Consider the following 14,196-nt stretch of genomic DNA (forward strand, 5'->3'; position numbering starts at 1 on the left):
ATTCACCAAGGTGGAGGGAAGAAGGTTAGGTCACAGGGTAGGGTACAGGAAGTGGGGAGAGGTCTGAGCGTGCCCCAGTGACCCAGGCTGTTACTGTGAAACAGCCACCAAAACTGTGATTAAATTCAACACTCAGTCGTGATCACTATCTACGGGAGTTTCAAATGAACAATTTCCTGTGACACAGGGTGACATTCAATGAAAACTCAGAAATGACATTGGAGACCAAGTGGAACAGACCTACATTTCTGCAAAGAAATTATTTTGCCTTGCAGCTCCAAAATAGCTTGGAGGGTCTAAAACCTCAGAAAGATGGGGACTTATAGTCTTAGAAATACACAAGGAGATTGTCACGGTGCCTCCAGCCAGTTAAAAGCCTGTGGTCACACGAAGAGCTCAGGAGTTCCCCTTCCTGGGGACCATCTGTCCGTCCCCGTCTGTCCATCTATGAAGGGGGTGGGGGATGACCCGCTGACTTGTTTCTTCTCAGAGAAAAACTGAGTCTGAGATTTCTTCCCCAAAGCATGCTCTGCCTGGGGCTCCTTCTCCTGGGAATATGAATGGGTGTGAGACGCTCCACTTGTCCACTGACCAAGACAAGAGGTGTCACCCCAGACTAAAAGCTCCCCACACCCTTGACCTCATCAGCAAAGTTACTGAAATGCCTGGGCCAATCAGGGGCAATCTTCTGAATACCCAGAAAGGAACTAAGCCGCCAGTACTGTGGAATCGAAAGCACAGGAGCAGACAGGGGTTCAAATGTAGCCTCTGGCACGCACCAGCTGTGTGGCCTTACCCCGTCCACTTAAGCTTCTCTGAGCCACATCCGCCTTCTCCATGAAACCAGACCACAGCAATGTGACAATGAGGCAAAGTGCCTGGCCATGACCGGACACACGGAATGACTCAGTGAATACCAGACTCGCACTTGGGAGTCCATCTCCAGAGGTTTATGGCACTGAGATGTCCCAGAAACACTGAAATAATGCATTTCCAACTTCAATAATGTGACAACTTCTGCATTTGAACCCTATCAAGTAGGCCCCAAGCGAAGGGAGACTAATTGCACCTGGGAAAAAATAATTATGAAATGTTTTAAAATGCATGTAATTTATTAGTCTCGCATGGGAAGACTGGCTTAGAAAACAAATCAATGAAATTTGAAAACTTGAGTGGCAGGAAGGTCCCTGTTTGAAGGCCAGGCTCCCACTCTGTAAGACCTAGTGACCCTGTCTATTAAAAAAAGACATTTACACCACAGAGCTATTTTGCACATTCAGGCCCAGTGAGGCATTTCGAACCACTGTGAGGTACTACATGTCGTATCACACACACACCGTGATGACTGGCGGGATCCCCGTCAGGGGCCTGGGCCTGCTCCGAACAGGCAGCATTCCTGCATAATCATTCATTGACACACGGAAAACAGATGGAGGAACCTAAAAGGCTCCCTCTCATCAGCGCACCAAACAAGACCCTTGCCATCTTGTAAACCTTTACTTCACAGAAAATACAAATTATTCTGGCCCGAGGCCCAGCCTAATCCCAGAATCATAAATTCCAAATTAATTGCTCTGCCGTCTTTCTGAGAATGCCACCCCTGCCACCTCCTAGGCTGGCAGGCCTCCCAAACACCCAGGTGCTGGCTTCTAGAGTATAAAACACCAGCTATTAGCAATCCCCTCACCTCTTCCTCCCTGCTCATCCTGCACAGGAGGTGCTGACGGTGGGGACCAGGGAGCAGCAGTCCTCAGCCTTGACTGACCACTAGGGTCACTGTGGAGCTTTCCAAACAGTAAGGACCCCCAGGAGATGCTGATTCAGTGGCCTGGGCAGTGGCCTCCAAGACGGGGGATTTTAAAGCTCCCCAGATGGTTCTAATGCGCAGCCGCACTGCCTATGGGAACCACACAGTAACTCCATCACTGTTACTGAGAGGTGACCAGGGGGCAGTCAGACCCACCACGAACAGCAAACCAGGTGCAGCTCCTCAGAGAACTTGTCCCTGAGCTTCCAGAGTTTCCCAACCTATCTTCATCTTGCTCTCAGATCTACCCCTCAGGGCGTCCCCAGCTGTCCACCCAGTTGCCCAGAAGAACCAGGTCTCAGGCAGGACTCTTCCTTCTCCCTCCCCTCGGCCACTCAGACCCTGACCAAGTCCTCTCCCTCCCCCTCCTGGCTCTCTCATGCCTCCCACGAGTTTAGTGCCACACAGCTATCCCTCAGCTCAGGACACCTTCCCCTCGGGTCACCGCCACCTGCCCCAACCAGCCTCTGCCCCACTCCAGCCCTGCCCAGGCTGTTGTCTACACTGCTCCTGCAGTGACACTCTGGTCACATCATGTCATCCCCTCTCCCTCCACCTAAAATACTCGAGTTGTCTCCCACAGCTCCTAGGCCAAGGCCAAGCCCAGCAGCAGCTCACAGAACCCTGCGGGGTAGGGTCTCTGCTGGGCCTTCCTGTCTCCCTGAGTCTACCTGCCAGCCCACAGGCCTCATGCCAGCTGCAAACACACCATTCTTGGCCCTGCAGGAGCCTGGCTCTCCCGCCCCCCTGCGACTGCACGTGCTGCTGCTGCTGCTTGCCTGAGTCACCCTCCTCACCCCTCTTGGGTAAAACAGCTACTGCTCTGCCAAATCCCAGTTTAGACAACACTTCTCACGGGCACCCCTGCCTGTCCCCAATCCCTGCACACCTGTCTACAGCCCCCCGTGAGGCCCCCAGCAGAGCACCAAGCTGCCCGCACTTCCAAGGTGGCCACTCCTCAAACTGGACCACGCAGGAGGCCGGGGCAGCATCTTCACCTGCAAACCTCCAGGGCCCAGCACAGAGCCCGTTCCACAGCAGGTGCTCTAGGCATCTAGCACTGAAGGGGCGCAGGAAACAGTGCAGCCTCCGCTGCTCTTTTATGCCAGAATCTTGGGCTGTGCCTCCCCACCTTCTCCCCTCTGACTCAAAACCGTAGTTCTCTGGGACCCGGAGGTCTCTGAGGAAACTGAAATAGGCAACTCCCTTCAAATGGCCTCAGACGGGAGTCACCAGAACCTGGTCCCATCAGGGATGACGCTGGAAGGCTTGGAGAAATGGACCAGGCTGTGCAGGAGGAGGACAGGTGGGCCTCTGCCCCGCGCCCTCGCCCCACACCTGCTGCGGCCCTCTAAGGCACTCTGAGGAATGAGTGGACTTTATGACCCAGCACCAGAGCTGAGCTGAAATCTGATGCAAGATCCAGGCCTTGCATCAAGTTGAAGTCGAAATTAAATCAAATTATCAAAGTAATAGCAACATTAATATTAATCGTGTGGTAATAATAGCAGCTACCATTTTGGAATGCTCAAAATGCACCAGCCACTGTGCTAAGCCCTGACTGTGTGTTCTTTCTGAGAACCTCACCATTCCCTTCAGAGACGGGCGCCCCCAGGCCCCCGGGGAATGGCTGCAGAGACTGAAGCTGACAGAGGAGAAACCACTGCTGTGCGGCAGGGGCAGGTTTGGGCTCAGCTGTGCCCGACCCTGAGATTACGCTCTAACCACCGCATGACAGTGCTCCACATGGAGGCAGGGGCGGTGAGGCATGTGAACGCTGGGGCCCCTGGGGAGAGGACATGGGGCTGGCCACCCTGTGCCGACGCTGGCAGGAGAGGCTGAGGGACAGGAGATAGACGCACAGGCCAGAGGCCTCCCAAGAGGCCCTCTCCAGCACAGCTGGGGCGTAGTGCGTCTCGCCTCGGTGCTCCTGCCTGTGTGATGGGAGAGTAACATCTGCCTCTCACAGTCTCTGTGAGATGAAGCGCTGGACCATCTGCCGCTCTGGGAAAGCAGGCAGGACAGCCCAACTTTCTGATGCACTGGGACCCCAGATGGCTACCTGGGCTTCAGAACCATGGCCCTCAGCCCTCTGGCAGCAGCCTCAGGAGCCCCTGCCTCTGTGTGCTCGGACTAAGCGCTCACCCCGTCCGCCAGCAGCACTCCCCAGGGCCCAGTTCAAAGCAGAACAGCCGACTCCCACATCAAGGCACAGCACGGAGGAAGAGGTGGCTTTGGCACCAGCCATCGCTCTGGGGACCTACAGCCATAGGCTTTGCATGAAATTTTCATTAGCTGCATAGCCAGGCTCGCTACAGTTCCTCCCAGCTCTGTCATTCAGCCCCTTCTCTTCGAGGGAACATCTGGGAAGGGTAGCAATAAAGACTAGCTTCACTATGTCCCCCAAGGTGTCCTAGCAGCCACCGTGCCTGCCCAACTCTGCATCCTGGGGCTCTGGCCCTGGGACCGTTTACACAGCAGATGCTCCTCACCCAGGCCCCAGAGATAAATCCAGTCAAGGCCTTTTGTCCACAACAAGCCAATGGTGTCACAGTCGGGATGGAGCGTGCTCATTTGAAATTTGCCATTTCTGCAGTGACATTTCCCCTGTGTTTAAGAGGTGACCAGTGCAGAACACTCCCCAGCCACCATTTACCTCTACCATCACCAGAAGCTTCCAGGGAGAAGCGAGGGTGTTCCCTCTCTGAGGTGTGGCCACGGCTAAAACCAGAACTCGTCGTGAGAGAGGAACACACCACTGAGGCCGATGAACACCCTCCATGGAGACCCGTCTCCCGGGGCTGATGGGTCCAGCGAACACTGGACCGTGGAGATGAACACCTACCTTCCCTCTCGCTCCACAAGCATCTCTGAAACTCAGAGATTGAGTAACACCATCTCTCACTCCCTGCACCACCAAGAAGACACATGGCGGACTCAGGACACTGGAGAGATGACCACAAAGCACGTCACCAGGCTCCACGTTGGGAATGTGCTCACCTGGCCCGTTGGTCCAGGAAATGATGTACATGTGTCACGTGACAAGGTGGAGCGTCCAGAGGGACAACAAGAGAACTGTCCTCTGGTGAAGACAAGGTGTGTGAGTCCCCAAGCAGCAGTTCCACCCCCACTGCCAGGGGACCCACAGACGAGTCCACTCCATGAACATCTAGCGGTCCTCTTCCCTCCAAGGGAATCTCTACAACCTGGCCATGGCCATTCAGGGCCTGGGGCGGGCAGAGAGTTCTCGAGGACCTCCATGACTCGTGAGCTGTGCTGGCTGTGTCCATAAGTACACTAGGAGGGTGACACCATCACACTGGTATTTTTGGAAGCATTCTGGGCTCTCTGAGTGCGGGTCAGATTACAGGGAGCCCATGCAAAGCCAAGGACACCTACGGCAGAAGCCCGTTCCACGTGTGCACGCACAGTGATCACCGATGGGACATCTGCTGCATGTAGAGCTTCCCTCAGGCTAGAAAAAGACACGAGTAATACCCAGCCCTCACTCCCTGGGAGCCCGCAGTCTGACTAGGGGAGAGGGACCCAGAAATGTAAGCTGATAATGTGGTTCTTACAAAAAAATTAAAGTTACAGGAACACCCAGGAGGAAGCCACCAACTACTCCTGAACACCAGGGCAGACTCTGCTAAGGGAATGGGACCCAGGCCCGGTCTGGACGGACAGGGAGTTTTCCCACCAGAACATGCAGTGGGGGGACTGGAAACAGCAGGCAGAGGGGCCCACACGTGGGCCTGCCTGCGCAGCGAGCTCAGGTCTTTGCTGCGATGGCCCTGAGCTCAAGCGAGAAGCAGCACAGCGTGGGTGCAGACGCAGTCACAGAGGCCAGACCACAAAACACGCCGCCAGCCTCACTCAGAGCCTTCCAACCCCCAAAACCACAGTACTCAGCTGCCCTTTGCTCCAGGACCAGGAAGCTCTGCAGCTACTGCAGCTGGTCACTGGCCTCATGACACTCTGTCTGCTCTGCCACGACACTACATCTGAGGACCCACACAGGCCCATGCATGACACCCCAGGGATGAGAGCCAGCTTGCACCCTGCCCCCCCAAGCTTACCAGCAAGAGTCGCCATGCCGCCTATGAAGGACGCATGTGAGTGGTTATGGACCACAAGTGGAACCAGCTAGTCTGAGCGTCTGTGCCATCCTGCAGAGACATACTGCCAGCTCGCTACGCTTTTACTTTATCCAATGGTTAAACATCTCTCGCTTTGGAGGTGAGCTCCCTGAGGACAAAGGCCAAGCCATAGGACTGTGCCCTGGGACCCAGGACCCTGGAGGTCCCCTCCCAACACCCAGACGGTGATAGAAATTAATTAGCTCTTGCTCTTGCAGAGCCTTTGAAAGGCCAATTCTTGTTGCAGGGAACAGGTGCAGGGAGAGATGCGCAGTCAGGGTTCCCTGGTACTCATCATTCAAAATCAAAACCCCCCAGAGCAAAATTATCAGGTGAGATCATTTATATGGTAACAAAATACACATCAATAAGGATATATTTATTTCTTGTGGAGAAGCACTCAGCCAGCAGAAGGTATGTAATGCTTTTATTGTTACACTTTCTTTTCATTTATTATTTCAGGGAATAACAGGAATGTTAATAATAACGCAAGTCCCTTCCAGCTCTAAAATTCAATGATTCTAAGTATGTCAAATAATAACTCAAGTACGCCTGAAAGCTCTGTGTAAATAAAGTAGGAGCGATTTTCACAGGCTATCAATGTACTGCAAGAATCCAAGGTAGACAGAAGCAATAAGCTGCTTCTGCTTTCAGTGTAAGGACCTGATATGAACACAAAGGGTAATTACCTCCCAAATCTTTAAAGTCCCTTTCCTATTTAATAACTTACAAACATTTAAAAAGATAGAGTGAGTCCAGCCCTGGCCAGGTGCCTCAGTTAGTTGGAGCATTGTTCAGTACACCAAAATGTTGTGGGTTCAATCCCCAGTCAGGATGTGCATGGGAGGCAACTGACGGACGTCTCTCTCTCTCTCGCTCTCTCTCTCTCTCTCTCTCTCTCTCTCCCTCTTCTTCTTCCTCTCTAAAACTAAGAAACATATCCTCAAGTGAGGATTAAAATTTTTAAAAAAGAAAGAGTCCAGTTGAGTTTTTTCATATGATACCCAGAGCTACTAAAAGTGAGTTTCTTGGAAAAAAAATTCCTAAGATCAAAAATTCAGCCAAAATACTTTCTCATAAACATAAAGAGATTCCTAAAAGAAAGCCACATACAAGAACATGGGAAGGAAACAAAAAACCCAAAGTATAAAGAGAACCAGAGATGCACAGGTGACTGCCCCATCCACTCCACAACCAGGGCCCTCTGTGCCCAGTGCCCTGCAGAGAAAGCAGGCACTCCAGCGCCCCCTGCTGCAGGTGCAGGACAACACGCAGGAGCGGGCAGGCCCTGTCCATTGAAACTATCTTCTCGTTTACCAGCTGCATGGCCACATTTTTTAGGTACCTCAGCCATCCTTAAATATTGCCCTTGGACCCAACAAGGTAAGAAGAAAAGAAAAACAGTACAGGGAAGGATTAGAGAAAAATTAAAAGGGTATCAACAGTTGGGGGGATATGAGAATTTTCTTTCTGCTTCCTTTTTTTTTAAGATTTTGTTTATTTCTTTTTAGAGAGGGGGGGAAGGAAGGAGAAAGAGAGGGAGAGAAATATCAGTGTGTGGTTGCTTCTCACATGCCCCCTACTGGGGACCTGGCCCACAACTCAGACATGTTCCCTGTCTGGGAATCGAATCGATGACCCTTTGATTCACAGGCCAGCACTCAATCCACCGAGCCACACCAGCCAGGGCCCGTGCTTCTATTTTTTTTAATTATTTTTCAATCTTTAAGAAACTAACATGGATTACTTCATGTATTTGTATGTTGTCTATTCACTCATCCATTTACTCATTCATTCGGTCAAAGTCCTATGAAACAGGGAAAGTGATGACAGCATTACCCTAACATTATATCAGGCAAACACTAGACCAGAGAGGTAAAATTGTTTTTACACAAATTTACACAGCACCAAAACCTGCACTATCAGGTCCATGTGCACCAACAGCTTAGACCACAGTGAGTGGAAGGTAAAAAGGAAGAGCTTCTTGAGCCACGACCCAGGACAACAGCTGGAAACATTCCCAGGCAGCTGGACAGAACCACACACCTTTATTAGCAGCCTGTTTCAGGGCTGGCACACAGATCATCATTCCTTTATTCCCCTTGTCCTGGCGTTTCTGCTACCCTATTAGCGAATGAAAGATCTGGAAGAAGCAGGAGGTGGCCCTCAGCTCCACACACTCGCCCTCGCACAGCCATGGCCCTGGCCACGGGCACGCAGGAAAAGGGCCCGGAGCTCCCAGCAGAAACCACGCATTTACCTGTGAGGCGATGACAGCACCTGCAGCAAACCCGAACCATGGCTCCACTTAATAAGGCATCCGAGGCTCAGACACCTCATCTGACTTCCCGGCAGGACACACAGATCACAGCTACAGCGGGGGACACCCTCCCAGCACTGCCTGCTAGAACTCTGGGAGCAACCCTGCCTGGGTCACTCTGGTGCTGCCCATCAAAGCCTCAGAGGTCCATTTCTCACATCTCCCTTTTCACCAAATTCAGCTCTTTACCCAGCTTGGAGCTGCAGTCCATGGCCCTGCTTCCCAGTCTGAAACATTAAAACTCATAAGTGCCTGTGGCAGTTTTTTAACTGGTAACTTCTCCTGGCGTGTGCACGGCCATTGCCAAAACAATTCTGGGCCAGGAGTTCAGTCTCCATGAGCTTCAGTTTCCTCATCTGCAGTGTGAGGGCGATGGTGCCTACTTTACTGGGATGGCTGAGAGGATTATTTGAAACATGTAAGCAAAAGGCCCAGCAGGTAATATGTGCCAAAAATGGTAGCTGTACTTTTTTTAATCACCTGAGGATATGATTTTCATTGATTTTTAGAGAGGAAGGAAGGCAGAGAGAAACACTGATGTGAGAGAGAAACATCAATCAGTTGCCTCCTACATGTGCCCCAACCAGGGGTCAAACTCACAACCTAGGTATGTGCCCCAATGGGGGATCGAACCCGAAACCTAGATATGTGCCCTGACTGAAGATTGAACCCACAACCTCCTGGTGCACAGGACAACAGTCCACCTAGCCAGGGTGGTAACTGCATTTTTAAACTCACCTCAATATATCCCCTGCTCTAAACTGATAACACAGTTTTAAAAGCAGACCTAGGGATTAGTGTATTTGTGATGCTCCATCCGAACTCTGAGAAGACTTTTAAGAACCCAAACCTGGGTGATGGCTGTGTTGGAAAAGCCGCAGCCACTGCTGTGTGAAAGTGTAAATAAAATGCCACTTAAGTAATCGCGTTACTCACAGCTCAATGCACGTGACCCAGAGCTTCAAGCAGAGCGTGTGTGTGATGGATTTCTCATTATCTGCTGGCTGCCACCGCAGTCCAGCCAGCCGTCTGCAGGCACGCTGGCTGGAAACATCTACACAAGCGCCTGATGGGACCCACACCTGTGCTATCAGTGGGAACAGACTTAGCAGGATGGAGCCAAAGCCTTCATAATAAGGTGATAATACAAACAGACACAGTCGCTTGGGGGAAAGCTACCAGGTTCTAAGTCAGCCATTCAAGGTCCTTTCCTCACCTCTTGGGGGCCCCCAAAATAGCCTGGGCCAGAGGAAATCTCTGGCTCAATCCTCCGGGTCCCTGCCAGGGAGGGGTGGAGCCTCCTCAGACACTGTCACAGCCTGGTTTCGACTCTGCAGTGCCGAATGCCTAGGCAAGCACCAGCAGCAACGCTGCACCAAGTCCACCTTCTTTCTGGGGAGGGTCTCCGAAATCCCAGGAGTCTCCATTGACTCCAGCCACCCTGCGAAGTGCCAAGAAGTATGGCAGGTCCTTAGGCCATGTGCTGCGTGAGTGCAGAACCTCTGGAAAAGTTGCTTCTGAATTCAGCTGCAAATGCCCCTACAGATGTGAGTATCTGCAGGAGCACAGGCCACAATAGCCCCAGGGAAGGATGTGAGGGCCAGCTTTTTTTTTTTTTAAGATTTTATTCATTTTTTAGAGAGGGGAAGGGAAGGAGAAAGAGAGGGACAGAAACACCAATGTGTGGTTGCCCTTCACGTGCCCCCAACTGGGGACCTGGCCTGCAACCCAGGCAGGTATCCTGACTGGGAATCGAACTGGCGACCCTTTGGTTCAGAGGCCTGTGCCCAATCCACTGAGCTATACCAACCAAGGCAAGGGCCAGCTCTTAATGCTGGATCTAGGTTCAGCGAGGCACCTACTGCCTTTCCTGGGGACAGAGCACCCTACATGGGGTGTCCTCGGGGTCTCTGCCCTTCCTGCCCCCACTGCACAGCAGGGCTCTGTGCTCCGGTGTACTCTTCCCTGTGCTCGCCCACCAAACTCGTTCCCAGAACTGGGGAAGGAGCTCCCGGGCCACTCACCTTCAGGTTGGGGTCCAGGCCCGAGGTGACAGAGCCCCGCCAGGGTGTCTGCCAACAGCAAGGTGAAAAATACTTGGGGAGAGGGTCTTGGGTGACCCCTAAGTCTATGACCTACCTGTCAACCTGGGTCCAGGTAAGGATGAAAGGTAAGGAGAATTCTGAACTAGTGGAGAGGGAGAAAGGGAATGAAAACAGTCTGTGAATAGCCTTGAAGGGAAAAGATACAGTGACCAGGAAAATGGACATGGGTAATGTGAGAATATTTTCTACTACAGACCCAAAACGGACCCAGTGGGCAGGAGGGCAAGGACTCGGGCCGTAGGGAGGTGCTGGCACCCCATCATTTTCTAAAGGGAGTTCAAGAGACAGCAATTCAAGTCTGTGTTCAGCCTACATTGGGAAGCAACAAATGTCTTCTGAATGTCTGCCACTGGCCCAGCACTGTGCTCTCAACTTTATGTCAAACAGCCCTCATAATCATCACAATGACTTTGCAAGGATGGCAGTATCCTCTACATTTTACCAGTGAGGTGACCATGGCTCAGAGAGGTTAAGTAACTTGTTCCGGGTCACACAGCAGAAAGCAGCAGGACAGGGACCCAAAGTCAGCTCTGTTCAACCGCAGAGCCCCCGAGGCTCTTGCCACAGGCCATAACTGCCCAGCACTCAAGTAGGCCAAGCACCTCACCGAGTCCTGGACCATCAGCTCCCCAAAGATGAACTCCGCTGGACCTGGCTCAGACCTTAGCAGCCAGCAGAGACTCAGAACAGTGACTGGTTGAATCAGAGCTGGTATGTGAAGAAGTTATGACTTCTCTTGGAAACTGAAGAAGTTATGACTTCTCTTGGAAACTGATAACTTAATTCTTTTGAAGGAAAAGGCCCACCCTTGACCATGCCCAAGGAAGCAGAGCCTCAATGGCTAAGACAGGGGTGAAGCCAGAGTATGAAAAGAGAAGAGAGAAGAAGTGAAATCCCAGGAGGAACATGCTAATGACACCGGTCCACTGCGCGGTTGCTGGGGTGGGGCTGGGCTGCAGGGCGAAGGGTGAGACAGGCATCTCCCTGCTGAGCTGCACGACCTCACACAGGTTCCAGGTGGGGTCCTTGCTAAGGACCCCATCTGTCGCCTGATTTGCGAGTCAACCCCGACTGACGTGCCTCCTCCCCCAGCGGCAGCGCATGCTCCAGACCGGTCCCACGGCACTCGCCTGTGTGATCACTCCACCGTAAGGGATCCGAATCCGCCTCACCAAACCAGGTGCAAATATGATTGGGTCCCCGCCTGCCCTCGTGCTGGTCCTTACGTTCTTCCACACTCGACCAGCGCCCCCAGACCGTCTGTGCTTACTAACACTGTCTCTGCTCTTAGAGGGCCGCATCACTCTTAAACCTTCCGCAACCACGGTGTACCTGGGAACATAAATCTTCCTCCCACCATGTGAGCAGTCCCGTGCTCACAGTGGCAGTTCATTTCCACACCATTCTGGGTTGTGTTTTCTCCAAGAAAATAAATAACTGGGTTAGAGACTGTCAGAAAAATGTTCCACTAACACGCAGCCTAAACACAATGATTTATCAGAAATTATGGAGAGCTACTCACACCTGTGGTAACCATGCACACACGTGGCCCTCGGTGAGTTTTACACCGTAAGGGGGCGGGGGAAGACCGACACCGAGGACCTGCTACGCATTTCCATTCTGAAGCCTGCTTTAGCCTAAGGCTGGTCGTGGTGATGGAATCCCTCCGCACCAAATGCTCAGGCGGGGAATTTTCCCGGGGAGAGATTTGTGAGAGAAGGAGGAGGGAACATCCCACATAAGGAGCTGCTACCCAGTGCCAGCCACAGCTCAACCCTCCACACTGGGGGGTCGACAAACTTTTCCAGAAAGGGCCAAAGTGTAAATAGGTTTGGCTTTGTGGGCCACATACTACCCACCTTTAAAAATGTACAGAATATTCTAAACTACTGACTTCAGCTGGATTCAGCCTCGGGCTGAGTTCATCTCCCTGCTCTGAGCAGACCACTTCTCTGCACCCTCTCCACTGTTCCACGTGGTCGATGCTGTCTGTGGTCCCATTTTAAGGATAAAATGAGGTGCTGAGATGTTAGGGATCACACAGTTGGCTTAAGTGTCAAAGCGCAAAGCCAGGTAGGGTGCAACCCTAAGCCCACTGGTTTCCAAAGATCGTAGCCTCTCTTCTGTATCTCATGGCCTCAAAGGCATTATAAATGTGGCAACTCTCTTTTCAGCCAAGAGTACATTTCTGTTGTGGGTAAGAAGGGATGGAAAAGGAATAGCTATTTATTGGATATCTATCTATCGTGTGTTGAGCCCTGGCCACGGACTTCACACGTGAGTGTCCACAGAGTCAGCACGGATGGCTGCACAGGTTGCTCACAGCACAAGACTGCCAGGCCAGGAAAGGAGTGGGGGCTGAAACCCGTGTACACTGCACACATCAACCACGCCCTGGAGCAGGGCTGCACCCGCATGGGGCCTCCTCTGCCTGTTTCTCACTGATCCCGAGGCGGCTGGGGCAGGCCTGCTGTGTACCTGCTGGAGGGAGCAGGCAGGATGCTGGAGGAGCAGTCTCACCGAACGCCAGGTGAGCCTGCAGCCTGGAACGGGGAAGTGAGACAGAAGAGAGTCAAGTGCGCAGACTCAGAGCAGGAAGGTGGCAGGGAAGCCAGTGACAGGAACTGTCACTAAGGAAGAGCTGTCACTAAGGAGAACAAACTCGCCTTCACCCCCGAGTTAGGATGGAACTTTGCATTAAGGAGAAAGACAGACCACTGTTTTACATGCAGTGTGAATTAACGGGCTCCATTATTCTAAAAGGTTGGTAACAGTGGAAATTAGGTATTTTAAAGGAAGATTTACAGAGTCCCATTCAGTTCATTTGACATTTATTGACTCTCTTGGTGATCACTTACCTAAGAGTTTATTAAAGGAATCCAGGAACAGCTGAGCAATTTCCCTAACATCTTAAAGTGGATAAGGTATAGGTTCCAGCCTCAACAAAAAGAGACTTTTAACCTGAGAGCAAAATGCGTCCTGAGGCACGGTGCGACTGCTCTCAGATGCGCAGCTCTCTTGACCGCTGCCTCCAAGGCCATCGCCCCTCCCCCACTACCCAATCATCACAAGATGGACAAGGGTCCTGCACAGCTGCCAGGAGGTAAACTGCTTCTGCCTGGAGTTCCCCAGCAGAAGAGAGCCTGGGTCTGGCCCTGAGAACTGCCCGGGTGTACAGGCCCCGCACTCCACCTCCTGGGCACAGAGTTGCAGCCTGACTTGCAGGAGGCCAAGCTGAGCCACGTGCCACAAAAGGTCCCACAGCAGCCAGTCTCTGCCTCGGCACCTGGCAACACTCCCCCGAGAGACCGTGCTGGGAGAGAGGACCCATGAGACTTCCTTTCCCCTCCATCCTATGCAAGTGGAAAAAAACACACTCAAAATTGTCTTCCTGAGACTTCAGAGGGCAAAAACTTAGTTAAATTGTTAGAAATTAGTTAAGCAGCGAATGAAATTGCATTCTTCTTTTTCCACCTCCAACTCGAAGGATAAGATTTTTCTCAGATGCCCCTAAAAGATTCTGCAGTTGTCTCTAGACAGATACTAGTGAGGAGAGAAAGCAAATTGCTCTCAGCAATTACTAAGCTCTGAACTCCCTAAACAGCCAATCTTTATGCTGCCATTGCAGTTATGTCTACGGACGGCTGGTTCAGGCTGGGGCAATCATTCCCAGGGCCCTTCGCGACTGCTAAATTGTTCAAAAGGCAATGTGGAAAATTACCCAGAAAACAGCTGTTTATGCTTTAGGCGGTACCTACATGGGGAGAGAAGCAATGGGCGGGTGGAAGTCACAAGCCATAAAATTGAGAAAATACTATTTTGAAG

General features: G+C 52.0%; 1 protein-coding gene across 3 annotated transcripts in view; it reads right to left on the bottom strand.

Moving 5' to 3' along the window:
• Positions 1-14,196, bottom strand: part of SPOCK1 (SPARC (osteonectin), cwcv and kazal like domains proteoglycan 1) — a 459,872-nt gene that overhangs the window by 267,787 nt on the left and 177,889 nt on the right. The window lies entirely within an intron of this gene.

The sequence above is a fragment of the Phyllostomus discolor genome, chromosome 13 (assembly GCF_004126475.2).
Source record: "Phyllostomus discolor isolate MPI-MPIP mPhyDis1 chromosome 13, mPhyDis1.pri.v3, whole genome shotgun sequence".
Taxonomy (NCBI): domain Eukaryota; kingdom Metazoa; phylum Chordata; class Mammalia; order Chiroptera; family Phyllostomidae; genus Phyllostomus; species Phyllostomus discolor.